Raw genomic sequence first — 14,890 nt, forward strand, 5'->3', positions numbered from 1 at the left:
CACTCGATTCAGACAGTGATGAAGAATTTCCCGAAGATGAAAGCAGAGTGGACAAGAAAATGAAGAAAGCAAAAAGTTCAAGACTCTCATCACATACATCATCTTCTCACACCAAAAGACCCAGACATAAAAGATGTTTTCGCTGTGGTCATTTAGGACATACAGCGAAACATTGTAAAACCAAAAAGTTTCCTAAACCAGAACATGATTTTATTACAAACGTCACGCAGCAACTAAATTATCTTAAGAAATCTGTTAAAAATCTGGTTGATTCAACTGCGTATCTTTGGAAACAAAAAGAGGTCAAAGTGGGTCAAAACCACGATAGATTTGAAATGAAACAGATTTGGGTTCCTAAATCAAACTAATCTGTATATTTGTATATTTGTATATATCAGAATAAGCTCCAGAAATGGCTTCGAATGCTCATGGAATACATCTGGCATGTCGACAGCGGATGCTCAAGACACATGACGGGGTTAAAAGAACTATTGAAGAACTTCCGCTTTATTGATGGCGACTTCGTGTCCTTTGCCGGAGACGAAAAGGGAGGAAAGATTGTTGGAGTAGGCGATGTAGTATCCGAAGCTCTCACGCTGGAGAATGTCAACTATGTTCCAGAGTTATGCTATAATCTCATGAGCGTCTCTCAAGTGTGTGATAAAGGAATCTCAGTGTTGTTCAATGACATGGAATGCCTGTTCCTGAAGCCGGGTTATGTTGTTCCTGCAGAAATGATCATGCTTACTGCTCCAAGACAGAACAACACATATGTGCTCAACATGAAGAATGCCAAGACAAATGACAATCTAACATGCCTTATCTCTAAAGCTTCAGAATCGGAGTCACTGCTTTGGCATAGACGACTGGGCCATGTCAATTTCAAAAATATGAATAAACTATCTAAGTTAAACTTAGTTAGAGGTCTTCCGATTAAAGAATTTCCATTTTCTGAAAAATGTATTGCATGCGCCCAGGGAAAACAGCATAAGAAACCTCACAAGACCAAAGCAGTGAACACGATTTCTGCACCACTTCAGTTACTGCACATGGATCTTTTTGGTCCTATCAGTGTTAAAAGTCTTGCTAAAAGCTCTTATTGTTTGGTTGTAACAGATGATTTCTCTCGTTTTTCGTGGGTATATTTTCTTGAAGCAAAGAGCGAGACTGCTGAAATATTGAAGGCATTCATTCCCTTGATAGAGAACGTAACCAAACGGAAAGTGAAGTCCATAAGAAGCGACAACGGGTCTGAATTCAAAAATCAGACCTTCATATCATTCTGCGCAGAAAAAGGAATTCATCTTCAATACAGTGCAGCCAGAACTCCTCAGCAAAATGGAGTCGCTGAACGCAAGAACAGAACGTTGATTGAAGCTGCAAGAACCATGCTGGTGGACTCCAAGCTTCCAATTATCTTCTGGGCTGAAGCAGTTAACACAGCATGCTACGTTCTGAACAGGGTGCTCATCGTGAAACCTCATGGAAAGACAGCATACGAGCTTCTCTTCAAAAGAAAGCCTCTTATAGATTTCTTCAGGCCATTCGGATGTTCGTGCACTCTGTTGAACACTCAAGAAAATCTCGTCAAGTTTGAAGCTGTGGGTGATATATGCTACTTCATGGGGTATTCATCCACTCAGAAGGCTTACCGTGTCTACAACAAACGAACAAAGATGGTGATTGAATCGTACTATGTGGACTTTCAAGAAGGAAATTACACCAACACTGGAAGCACTCCCGACTGGTTCTATGATGTGAGTGTGATCTTCAATAACTTTGAAATTCCGGAAACTGAGTCTGACCCTGAGCCAGTTGAAGACGTTCAAGTTGAACCCTTGTTTGACTCGTCTGACATTGGTTTCACTCCTTTCACCACTCGATTATCTCCATCATCTGCTGATCCGATTATGGCTGTGAATGAATCAAATGGTCACACTTCGCCTGAGAACACCCAAGAAAATGGTGCTTCTTCTTCACAGGCAAATGTGAATGAGCCAACTCAAGACGATGATCCGCCAATAATCTATGTCGACGAACACTTCACCAACCTTCCGCAGCAAATCGAATCTCTGACAAATGCAGGTTACAAGACAAACAAAAATCATCCTCTTGAAAATGTAATCGGCGCAGTGGAAGAAGGAGTACGTACTCGAGGGCAGTCAGCTAGCATCAACAAAGGTCTCTTCGCAGCCTTCCTTTCACAATCAGTTCCACGTGACATCGAAGACGCTATTCAAGACTCCAGCTGGGTTCAAGCGATGCAAGAAGAATTGTCTCAATTCAGGAAACTCAAAGTGTGGGAACTCGTAGATCTACCTGAAGGAAAGTTTCCTATCGGTACAAAATGGGTCTTTCGAAACAAGATGGATGATCGTGGGGTGGTTATCAAGAACAAGGCTCGATTGGTGGTGCAGGGTTTTCGACAAGAAGAAGGGATCGACTACGAAGAGGTTTTTGCTCCAGTCGCTCGATTGGAGGCGATCAGAATATTCCTAGCGTATGCTTCCTACAGAAACTTCAAGGTCTTCCAAATGGATGTCAAAAGTGCGTTTTTGTACGGGAAAGTTAAGGAGGAAGTTTACGTGTGTCAGCCTCCTGGGTTTGAGGATCCTCATTTTCCAGGGCGCTATTTTAAGCTGGATAAAGCACTGTACGGCCTACATCAAGCCCCACGCGCCTGGTATGAAACTTTGTCCACATACCTTCTGGATTGTGGTTATTCCAGAGGAACGATTGACATGACACTCTTCACCAAGAAGGTAGGGGAAGATGTTATGCTAGTCCAAATCTATGTGGACGATATCATATTCGGGTCAACAAACGAGGACTTGTGCAGAGAATTTGAATCTATCATGAAGGCAAAATTTGAAATGAGCATGATGGGAGAACTGAACTTCTTTCTGGGTTTAGAAGTGAAGCAAAGGGAGGATGGAATTCTGATTCATCAAGCTAAATATATTCGGGACATTCTCTCGAAATATAACATGAATGACTGCAAAGTGGCAAGCACGCCATTCGCCTCCCAAACAGAGCTCACTTTAGATCCTCAGGGAAAGTCGGTGAACAAATCTTTCTATCGCTCAATGATCGGATCTTTGATGTATCTGACAGCAAGCAGACCTGATATCATGTGGGCCGTTTGTCTTTGCGCTCGTTTCCAGACAAATCCAAAGGAATCCCATGAGATTGCCGTAAAGCGCATCTTCCGCTATCTGAAAGGAACACCAAAACTAGGGCTTTGGTATCCTAAAGATAGTAATTTTGACTTAATTGCTTATTCTGACAGCGATCATGCAGGTTGCAAAGTGGATCGAAGGTCGGTTTCAGGAGGATGCCAATTTCTGGGAAATCGGCTGATTTCATGGCAAAGCAAGAAGCAAACAACAGTGTCCACGTCGACAGCTCAAGCGGAATACACTGCAGCATACAGTTGCTGTTCACAAGTTCTCTGGATACAGAATCAGTTGCTGGATTACGGAATCAACATCATGAAGACTCCGATATTCATCGACAATGAGGCTTGTCTGGGAATTGTGAAGAATCCCGTGCACCACTCCAGAACCAAGCACATCGAAATCCGCATTCATGCAATTCGAGACGCTTATGAAAAGGGTTACATTCAAGTGGTGCCAGTGGATACGACACAGCAACGTGCCGACATCTTTACGAAAGCTTTTGACAAAACTCGTTTTAACCAGTTGGTAACCTGGTTAGAGATGGTCAATTTCCTTGATTGGAAATGAAGCTTGTGTTGATTAAAAAAAAAAAAAAAAAAAAAAAAAAAAAAAAAAAACTTTTAATTAAATATTAATAAAATAATAACGTTTTTGCTTGTTGAAAATAAAACGGATATTGAAGGACGTCGCCTACCAAAAAGATTTTCTGTTTAAAATTTTATTTTCGGGCAAATGGACTTACGAAAATGAAAATTTTAGGGGGGATAGTCTGAAAATCCTTGAAACAAGATGCTTATGTCAGACTCCTGTTAGAGGAAGTGATAGAAAATTGCTAACACTTTGTCATTTCTTTGAACAGAATACAATATACAATCAGGGTACCAAGCAACGATGTGTCGGTAGATTCAGCAACACCGACGAGTAAACTGCTGGTAGGGAGCCGAACATAATGTCTACACAAGAATTCTGGCTTTTCTCAGGCATTACGCACCTCAGTGGGTAACACGTTGCGGCATATGGCTTAATGGTCTTAAATCTTGCGTTGACGGATTGCCAAAATCTGAGATTTCGGGTCTTTATATTGGGATTTCATTCGGAGGATATCATAGTTGCTCTTCTGCTGTACGGTGGTACTGACCTAGACGCAAATACTATGATATTCTCTTACCAATAAGTGCCTATTAAAAAAAAAAAAAAAAAAAAAGAGGCCAAACCCTGTATAATAAGTGCCATTATTGGCCAAAAATCCATAATAAGTGCCATCTTTGGCCAATCTCTCTGATAGATCAGTAGGCAACTCTGCTGTACGATGGTACTGACCTGTTTGCCGAACCATCTATCTTAACCCTCGATAGTTCCTGGAATCTCTGTTGTACGAAAGTACAGACCTGATCTCCGATCTATCGTTGAAGAGAATGAATCCAATATACTCACCTGTTATGAGGAATCTTTGTGCATACCCTGATCGCGGGGGTATGTCCTGATGTGGGACTCACGAGGGCGTAATGATTCTATTTTCAATAGCTTGTGTGGGGGCCATCGAAGACTTGTCAAAATTACCGAAAACATGATAAAACACGCTCTCCGAAGGTACGTTGAAAGAAGGATGCATGGATTTAAGCGGACAAACATACTGACAGTTTTTCTTGTGCCCTGGTTAGTAATATAATAGTAATAATATATAAAGAATGTGGCAAGTGTTGGCAGTATGATCCTCTGCAGGTAAGTTCGGTAAGTGTCGGACATATCAGGAAATTCTAAGTTAAATGAATCCTCGCAGAGCAAGACATTTGAAGTTCGGAGTCAAAATGGCCCAAATTTTAACATCACTGTAAATATTCCAAAATAAACAAGTTTTCAAACATAAACGGGCACGTTTTTCGAGATCGTTTGAAATCTTCAAGCAAGAACCAAACTTTTTGAAAATATAAACAAGCTGGCGAAATTAAGATACCAGCGAACATATAAGTTCGCTGGTTACCTTTTTAACCGTACATATAACCCTTTTAACCATCTTTTTCAAAATTTTACTTCTTCTTCCTCATTTCATCGCTGATATTTTACTCTCTTCATCTCCTTACACTGTTTTTCATATTTTCAATCAACACAAGGTCCATCTCAAATCATAGAATATCAGGTATGTTTGTCGGGTCAATTTAAAGTTCATTAGTTTGATGATTATCTGCCTAAATCGTCGTTCATGATAGATACCATTGTTGTCAAGTTTGTTTGAAGATTTTGGGTTAGTGAATGGGTTTTTTTTTTGTCTGATGAATTTGTTTGTTTTTGAGTTTTAGGAAGTTTTTGATCTTGCTCTAGTACACCTCCTAAATGTTATTAATAATTCAAGTCAATTTTGAGTAAGTAAATCAAAAGATTTAAGAGGAATCGGTTGTTCATGAACAGATTAGGGGTTTTGAAAGGGTTTTTCAAGAAATTGTTGAACATAGCGATGAATACGGCGATGTTAGCGATTTTAAGGGAAATCCAAAAGTCTCGAACGCGAGTTCGAGCAATCAGCGAGCGGTTTAATTCGCTCGGATAGCGATCAAATTCGCTATTCTCGCTGTTCAATCATTTCCGGTAATGAGACGCTGTCTTCGCTATGTTCGCTAGCGAAGAATTGACTTGAAATCAAAATTGATCCACCAGCGAACATAGCGAATATATCAGATGTGTTGGCGAAGTCATCGTGGATATCAAGTCTTGAACGCGAGTTCAAGCACCGAGTCATTGATCTAATTCGCCCGGATGGCGAGATAGATCATGATCTTCGTTGACAGATCAGTTCCGGGTCAAAACCCTGTCTTCGTCAAGTTCGCTAGCGAATTTAGCTTATCAATCCGGTAATCTATGTCCATGACCATCATTAGCGAAGAAAGTTTTGATCTGGAAGCGAAATTGCCTTATAGTAAATTTTTGGGCCATTGTTTATGTCCTTATGTATATTCTAGTCTCGTACATAGTTTATCTGGCATCCACACACTCTAACTTGCTTCGTTTTTCTGTGCAGTATGGTGAAAGTACTCGAATGGGATAAAACCCTCAAGCATAACCAGAGCATAAATCTCGATCAAGTACCAACTAACTTCGAAGATGTATCGAAATGGGTTCGCAATAGCAGAATTGGTCATGCAGTAGAGACTTCCGTTCCTGTCTATCCTCTTCACATTCGAGAATTCTGGGAGAACGTAAAGCTGGAGTCAATAAACAACAAACCAGAAATCTCTTCAACAGTACGCAACAAAAGAGTGGAAGTGACAGAGGAAAGGGTACGTAAAGTTCTGAAGCTCAAAGACAACGATAATGAACCACAAAGCATGAGTCAAGACGATATTCTTGACGGTTTCAAAGGAATGGGATACGCAGGAGATTTCAGAAATAAAAAGGAGATTAAAAGGGGCGGTCTAACTCAGGATTGGAGGTTTATTGTTTATGTAATTTCGACAAGTCTAGCGCATCGAAAAGGCGGGTTTGATGGCTTAAATTTGGAATGGTCTGCAGCTATGCTGAGCCTATGCACAAATCAAAAATTCAATCTCTCTGGATTAATTTTCAATTATATGAGAGAGAATGCAAATGGAGCGACTTGGGCAATGTACCCGAGATTTATTCAGATGCTCATTAACGATCAAGAAAAAGACCTTCCAAACGATGGAAATACCTACAAATTCCACGTGCCCACAAGTAGACAATATACTGAAATCAAAACCAACGAATGGGTTTTGTTGCACGACTGGATGTACAGAGCTGAAAGACTACCCATCGTGAAAGCTGCATATCAGAAGTACAAAGAAGGGGTCAAAGCTAAACAACAGAGAGCAGCACAAGCACAGGCCGAAGCAGCCGCCAAAGAAGGAAGTAGCAAAGAAAAACGAAAGGGCAAGCAACCTGCAGGTGAAGAACCTCCTAAGAAGAAAAAGACAACAGGAGGTTCTGAACGTTTAATGAGTTCTGCAATCAGGGCGGCACAAACTGAAGAGCAACGCAAAAATATTCAAGATCTAAAAGCCATGCATGTAATGCAGGAGAAAGAGAAACGAGAAAAGAGCCTGAAACGAAAAGAAATATCTTCTTCGGAGATGCCCGAAGTAGTTCCTGAAGAAGTTCAAGACCTAAATGACTTCGTTGATCAAATTCTTGTTGATCCTGACGAGGCACAAGCACGCGAAGGTATTTCAAAGGTTTCCCCAGTCAAACCCACCAGAATCTCAAAACCACCCGTTGTTCCTCAAAGACTACGTCCATTTCAAGATCTGTATGATAGGCTCATAAAAGACACCGGGCCTTCTGTGGTGAAAGAAATTTGCTTGTTGAAGAATCAAGTCAATGATACAAACATCCTAAGAGAGAAACTCAAGGATCAAAGAAAGAAAAACAAGGAAATGAAAGAATACATGGCCAAGCAAGCCAAGTTTGTCAGATTTCAACAATCCAGCTTAGAGAAGCTCTACCGAATGATGAGGGGAATATGTGAAAAAGCAAACATTGAGCCGATGTTTACATTTGATGAAATCTTCGATTTTGAAGCTTTCATTCAAGAAGAAACGGCTCGAAAAGAAAAAGAAGCCGAAGCGAAGAAAAAGAGATTGGAATCGGTTGACAAGGCATTGGAGGGAAACGAAAGCGACGAAGAGGCAGTAGATCGGGAAATTATGCCACCAACCTTCGTTGAATGGGGGCTAGAAGACGAGGTTTTATATGAGCAAGAAGATGGCAAGACCTTCGCTCCTGAACATCCTGAGTGGTTCAGAAAAGAACGAGAAAAGCTCCCTGATCTGCATCAAGTGATAAAGGTTGCTAAATCGGAAGAGACTGAGAAAATAATAAGCTGGATGTATGACAACCTAAGGGGCATGTTCGTTGTAAAGAGACGGGGTGGTGTGATACAATATTTCGCAACTGGGTTTGATCTCTTCTCGCTCCCAAGGTGGGATTTAAGAGAGCTTGGGCGTCTGAATTTGCTCAACCATGGTGACAGGGGCATCGGAAGAGACTTTGAACGTCTAATTACAAGCGAATGCGACAAGAACTTCCCGAATCATGCCCCACAGCGCCCAAGACGCCGAGTGTCGAAAACTACGTTTGATCCAGTAACAGGCAAGGGAAAGGTGACGTGGGTTGTTAACCCTGCTAAAGTAGTCACCAGAGTCAAGCTTCCGGAAGAAATCCCTGTGGCACTTAAGGATTTCAAGAAATGGTTCTACGACAGTCAGACCGGTGAAGCTGTGATAAGATCGAACGACAATGTTGATATTCGAATACTGGATCCTATGGATGTATTTCAATTCGGACTCTCTGATCTCACCATGCTAAATGCTAGGCGTATCAATGTCGGAGCTGGAAACGCAAATCTTGAAGAGGCAGCACTGTTTCAGCGTGCAGTGGAGCGTGCCTGGAATCTAAAAAGGGAGATGCTCGACATGGTAGACAAAATACAGAAGCGAAAAGAGAAAGAGCAGAAAAAGAAAGAAGGTCGAAAGAAAAAGAAACACGAGAAAACCATGGAAGGAAGCTCGGCCTCAACTGCAGATCCACCCACCACCGACTCTCAACCCACACCAACACCTCCGGCCTCATCCACATATGAGGCCGCTAAGGAGGACCCAAAATCAAGTGAAGCTGTTATTAATCAAGAACCTCCGGTAGCATCAACGGAGAGTGTCGCACCACCTGAAACAATCATGGTGGAAGTAAATCCCACCGAGCCAGAGAAACAAACTACAGAAGATCCAGTGGTTACTACAGAAGATCCAGTGGTTACAACAGAAGATCCAGCGGTTACTACTGAAGATCCAAAGATTACCGCAGAAGAATGAGAAGACAAGCACGCAACGATCTAGGGGGGATATTGTTAGAGCATATGAGATCGTTGGTACTTGTGCTGGATTAGTTTAGTTGTAGTTTGTATGCATTTTGAATGTTTAGGGGTTGTTTTTGTAATTATCTAGAAGTTATATTCCTGACCTAGTGTAGTTAAGATACCAGCAAATTTATAAATTTGCTGGTTAGTCAGGACACTAGTATATATACCCCAAGCATTGTAACATTCTCAAGCTTTTGGCTCTTGGTGCAATAGAAGTGTTGTTTACATTCTTGTTGAGCTTTAATCTGATTTCCAAGGTTGTGTATTGTTATATCTTTCTGTTTGGATTCAATACAACACTAGTTGTATTCATCAATCCATTAGCTTCACCTTCATCTTCATTCTTGACATTTCTTGACTATTCATAGTTCAAACACTTAATCAATAGGTGTTTTGGACTAAAACAACCAACCACTGTGATCCGGATACGTTTTGGGATCTACAGGTAATCGTGTTGAGTTGGCGGGTTGCAGGTTGGCGTGTCATTTGAAATATTTTATTTGAATTTGGCGGGTTGGCATGCCATTATTTATAATCTTAAGGTAAGGGTGGCAATAAACTCTACAAACAATTCTTTTTTGTTTTTTTAGAGCTTTTTCGTGCCATTAAAATTTGCTAGAACATGTTAAAAAAAATTTGGTGTTCATAACAGCAAAATCACCTTCAAAGTCTACTAAAAGTATTTACTCAAACCTATTTCTAGATTTTTGGCTTTGCTTATTCTTCTTATATTTTTATTTGAGGTGATCTAAACATGATTTTTATACTAAGTGCAATATTTAGTAGGTTGGATGTTTGCTAGGACAACCTATAATGAAAATGCTATTACTAATGCTCTTTAAATTTAAGCCACTAAAGGTATTCAGTTCTATTTTTTTTGTGTATGGTGAAATTAAGTTTATGATTGTGAATATTATATTGTTAATCATTAAATTAAATGAACTCAGTCAAATATTTATTCAGTTGTAGAAATGGTTCAAGGAGTACATTACATAAACATGTATGGGGTAGTGATCAAAAGTATTGTAGGCTTTGAAGAAAAAATGTACAAGTTACTATCAAAACACTTAATATTTATATTTTAATATCTTTTTTTTTCTATTTTTTTTCTAATCACACAAATCTATAAATTGTTATTTTTCATAGTGGACTTGAGAACAGTGATAAAGAAATTGGCATCCCACTCAACTGATTGCAGGATTCTGGAGTAGTAGTCAAGGTATGGTTGTCTTAAGTTATAGATTTGAAGAATAAACATTATCTTTTCAATTGCATATAATGTTGCCGTCTGTACAAGTGGCTATGAAATGCATAAAGAGGGTTGCGTCTGAACTTGATGCATTGGATGGACCCGATAAAGAACCAAACAGAGTTTTTTCTGCTTCAAGGTGTTCGTCATGTATTTTTTTATCTTTAGGCATTGCAAAATTGGTGTGTTAGGCAAGTTTGGTTGTGGTTCACATTGGGTTTTGGGTCAAAACTGGCATTGCAAAATGGGTGTGTTTGGCAAGTTAAATTACGATGATGATCTTATTTTTTAAATAAAAGCGTTTTGGTGGTTTTACCTATTTCACTGAACAGACAATATGCTCAAAAAACCGTATCTTTATGCCTTTTATAAGTGGGTCGATTTGGGTATATAATGTATCTCTTTGGGGCAAATTGGGAATTTGTTCGGGTCAAACTATCAAAGTCAAAAGAACAGTGTTAGTCTTCAAGTAACTACAGATTCATTCTCTTTCGTAGTGATTTTGTTTTTTAATGGTCTTTCACAGGCTGATCGATATGGTGCAGAATGGAAAGGGAGGCTAGAACTTTCAACTTGACGCTTATAATTGAGAAACATAAGCTGATCGATATTATGAACTATATCTGGTAAGTCTCCAGTGACCTGTGTGATTAATATTATTGTTATTATTATTATTATTACTATTATTATTATTATTTATTATTATTATTATTATTATTATTTATTATTATTATTATTATTATTATTATTATTATTATTATTATTATTATTATTATTATTCGTCTCGGGCATTATGTTTGGGAATATTTCAGAGTCAATGTGAATGCCCTCTTGGTTAAGGAATTAAGTGTTCCCGAGCATCTTCGCTTCAAAAAATTGGTTGATGGAACGTAAGTACCAACAGAATTAGATTTTAATTTAATTAGTTAACCAGCAACAACTTATGCTTTGGCTTTCATATGTTATTGTTTATCAAATAGATAAAGGTCAATCATTGAATAAAAGTGTAGGCTGATTACTGCTAGAGAAGACCTTGGAAAACACACCAAGAAATGGTGCAGGCTAGGTTGCGTTGTTTGTGACAAAAACGATTAGTGCCACCAGTATTGATGCTGCTAGACTTCATGCCATACGGGTACTTGAATATTTGGAGAAATATATAACTGAACATGCTGCTGGTGATGCAGGTACTAGAAACCCTTCACAAATCCATAAGTATCTTATTTGGTAGTACTATTAAACTTATGATTTATGAATCATATTCAGGTACTCATTCGGTTATCTCCAAAGAAAACAGCTTTGTACAAGCAAAGGAGCTGAGTTCATATTATTACTCTTCGATACATTGAGGTGATTTAGATTTACTTTTGTATATTATAATCTTAATCTTGGTTTTAAAACGCATGCATCAGAAGCGCACATGATTTGAACAAATTAGACTGTTGATTTAACAAATGGGTTTGAGTATATGAAAACATTAGACCAATGGTTGAACAAATCTTACTAGAGATGATGAGTAGCGATGAGCTCTGTACCAATCGCTACTGAAAATCCCAAAAAATGGGTACCGGTACAGTACGGTTCGGTACCGGTATGTAGCGGTATTTGAAGGTAAAACCGGTACCGAACCGATATGGAAAACTTAGACCATCGCTTGGACAAATCTTACTAGAGATGGCGAGCATGATTGAGCTTTGTACCAACCAATACCAAAAAAAAAAACGGGTATTGGTAATGAAAATACCCGGTATTGACCGATATTTGAAGGTAAAAACCGGTACATGAAACACTAAATTTCAGTACCGAATCGGTACCAAAAATCGAGTCGGTTTGAGAAATTTGATACCGGTACCATTTATTCATCTCTAATGAGGAGAACATCCATTATTTTTGTGTTCAAAAGTTAACAAATAAAAGAATTTTTTTCATAAATAATTTTATGATAAAGATAGCCTTGCATACATGATGCGCACACATAACGTATAGGCCTATGCGATCAAAACACACTGGGGCGCCACACTCTTTTTTAACACCAAGATCTTAGTCATGGAGAATTAGAATAGTTGATGATAACTAATGGACATCTTAATAGGTGATTTCGTTTCCCCTATTCTTCAGTGTGTTATTAGTTCTCGATGCTGATGTTGGCACAAATGATAGTATTTTAAACTATTTCAAATTTGGTTCCAATCTAGGGTAAGTTCTAACGTAAAAGTACATAGCTATACAAAATATATTTATGTAGAAGTCATGTTCGCATTGTTTCTTGGTTATGCTCCCAAGTATGTTTAACGAGTCAAACTAGGAGGCTAACCAGAATCATTATTTCTTCAAATTTCTTCTAAACAAAAAACTAAGATAATATGCTTACAGAGATTTTATGATTTTGATAACAATCCGATTTTTTTAAGTAACTTGATTTTAACCATTGGGGTTGCTGGCCCAATGGGAGAAGCAAAACTTTTAGGACCACCTAAATTGGGGAGGTCATGGGTTCAAGTCCTACAAGGAGTAAATAGAAAATTCGCCGTTCAAAAAAAAAAAAGAGTAACATGATTTTAGGTCTTGTGCGTTAATAATACATATAGATCAATTTTTTACCCCCCTCCTTTTATCACTTATCGGTTTGTGGTAATCTTATGTTACTTTTTAAGTTTTAAAAATTGTAGATTGATCTACAGGGAATATTATTGCAAGTAATTTTGTTCTTTTCAGTCAACGGGTACTGCTATCACTGTTGCAGCAATTGGCATGTGATATTGGGAATAATACATCTAAGAAACTTGGTTGGATGATGGATCTGGTGGTGGTGATTAAACCAACCGATGGGATCATCACAATGTATATAAGGCCCATATTTGAACAAGTGTACTCGATCAGATGATTGTTCCCACAACTTTAGTTGCTGAGCTTTCCAGTATTCGTGTGGTCACGAAACTCATAAACTCGACGTTAAGGAGCATGTAAGTAATTTAGAGATTATTAGAATTTTTTGTAATCCGAATTGGACATTTTGGTTTCACTTAATATTTTTTTTGTTTTTTTTTTGTAGTAATTCTTCTGTATTAGCTTTGTGTTTTAACCACTTCACACAACACCACGTTTGATGACATTTTTCATGATAGTTTAACCATGGACAGGTAATAACGGCCCGAGAGCATTATCTTCCCAAACTAATTTTATTCGTAGGGATTGGTGGTTATTCATTCTTTTGGGCAATATGCTAAAAGAAAGTATGTTTCCAGTAATATGTTGCTAATAAACTTAGGATAAGTAGTGACTTGGAAAGTATAAATTTCGTTACGGAATAAGAGTTTTAGGTGATAAGAGGCAGAGTAAGGAATATGGTATTTAAAAGCAATGAGATTATGAGATCGAAAGAACTCAAACAAGGCTTTTATAGTTGAGTTCAACTGTAAATAACTATTTTTAGTTAGTTAATTGTTGCCACATTTGTGAACTTTTGTGCCATTCAGTAGCGCCTTTCATTTAGGATGGGTAGTGTGGAATAAAGCCCCTAGGGGCTTTAGCACGCCACGTCAACGACAATTGTACAAGGGGCCCATTGCTAATTGGCTTGTTGTGGGATAAAACCCATGTCATAATTAATTAATCAATTATTTTAATTTAATTTTGTTTTTAGAATAATAAATTTATAACAAAATAACATAATTAAAAAAAACAATTAAGACAAAAATGACCATAAAACTAGAATAAAAAAGAAATTACAAACAAGAAATAAAAAAAAAAACCTTTTAAAAGTTTATGTAACACTGTTAAATAATAAAATGTTTGTGTTAAGCCACCCGCGAAATACGCTGGCTAGACCACACCGGGCTAGCGTTGCCCTGCTGGTGTGGGATTATGCCTGGCGTGAGGCGGGGGTGACGAGCCTCAATGTGAACGAAGGAACATACTTTGTGCTTGAACTGGTAATAATAACAGTTGGATCAATTGTTTATCTGCAGGTGATCTTCAGTATACATGCATGTATACATGCATGTGGTTTATGCAAGATTTCATTTTTATGTAAGTTTTGAAGTAATAGCTACCATATGAAGCTATTTAATGTATTTTAGGGATTTAACTAATATCCGTTATTCATCAACTATCCATTTAGTAATATGTTGTGATTTTCATGCTGCAGGTAATCATCAACTTAGCAAGACAACATGAAATGCTGGTGCTATAGTAGGTTGTGCAAATTTACTAATTTGCCCCAGTCTCTTTTCACTTATGCTAACAATATAAAGATGAACCTGGATAATTTCTAAAATCGTTCTATTGAAAATACATATCGTGGTTCGGGTCACTTTATGTTCTCATCAGTAATCTTGGTTAAACCGATCAGAATCTCAGATAATCAATCGTCTTCAAAGATGATTTAGATCAACTACTTATCATTAAACTGTATATATGAATATTCTTGAGAGGAACAGTGACGTTTTTTTAGCATTGTAATCTAACAGGTGTTGTTGGGCTTCAATCTTCAGTGTAAAGCTAGCAATTAGGCTCATTTACACTTTGTATAACAACATGCATTTACATCTTAACTATAGAAGCATGTTTGGTATATACTAACCTGGTATGTTTCTG

At 38.2% G+C, this 14,890-nt stretch overlaps 1 long non-coding RNA gene across 2 annotated transcripts; it reads left to right on the top strand.

Moving 5' to 3' along the window:
* The first annotated feature begins 9,635 nt into the window (after positions 1–9,635).
* LOC110925769 lies at positions 9,636–14,890 on the top strand. 2 transcript variants are annotated; one of them, XR_002584720.2, is made up of 10 exons: positions 9,636–9,903; positions 10,009–10,090; positions 10,192–10,433; positions 10,821–10,920; positions 11,107–11,184; positions 11,305–11,481; positions 11,561–11,644; positions 13,010–13,257; positions 14,263–14,323; positions 14,442–14,890. It is a non-coding gene; the product is annotated as an uncharacterized LOC110925769 (long non-coding RNA). The 2 variants fall into 2 exon arrangements; XR_004862438.1 differs by lacking the exons at positions 9,636–9,903; positions 10,009–10,090 and having other exon boundaries at positions 10,120–10,433.

Source organism: Helianthus annuus, chromosome 7 (genome assembly GCF_002127325.2).
Source record: "Helianthus annuus cultivar XRQ/B chromosome 7, HanXRQr2.0-SUNRISE, whole genome shotgun sequence".
Classification (NCBI taxonomy): Eukaryota; Viridiplantae; Streptophyta; class Magnoliopsida; order Asterales; family Asteraceae; genus Helianthus; species Helianthus annuus.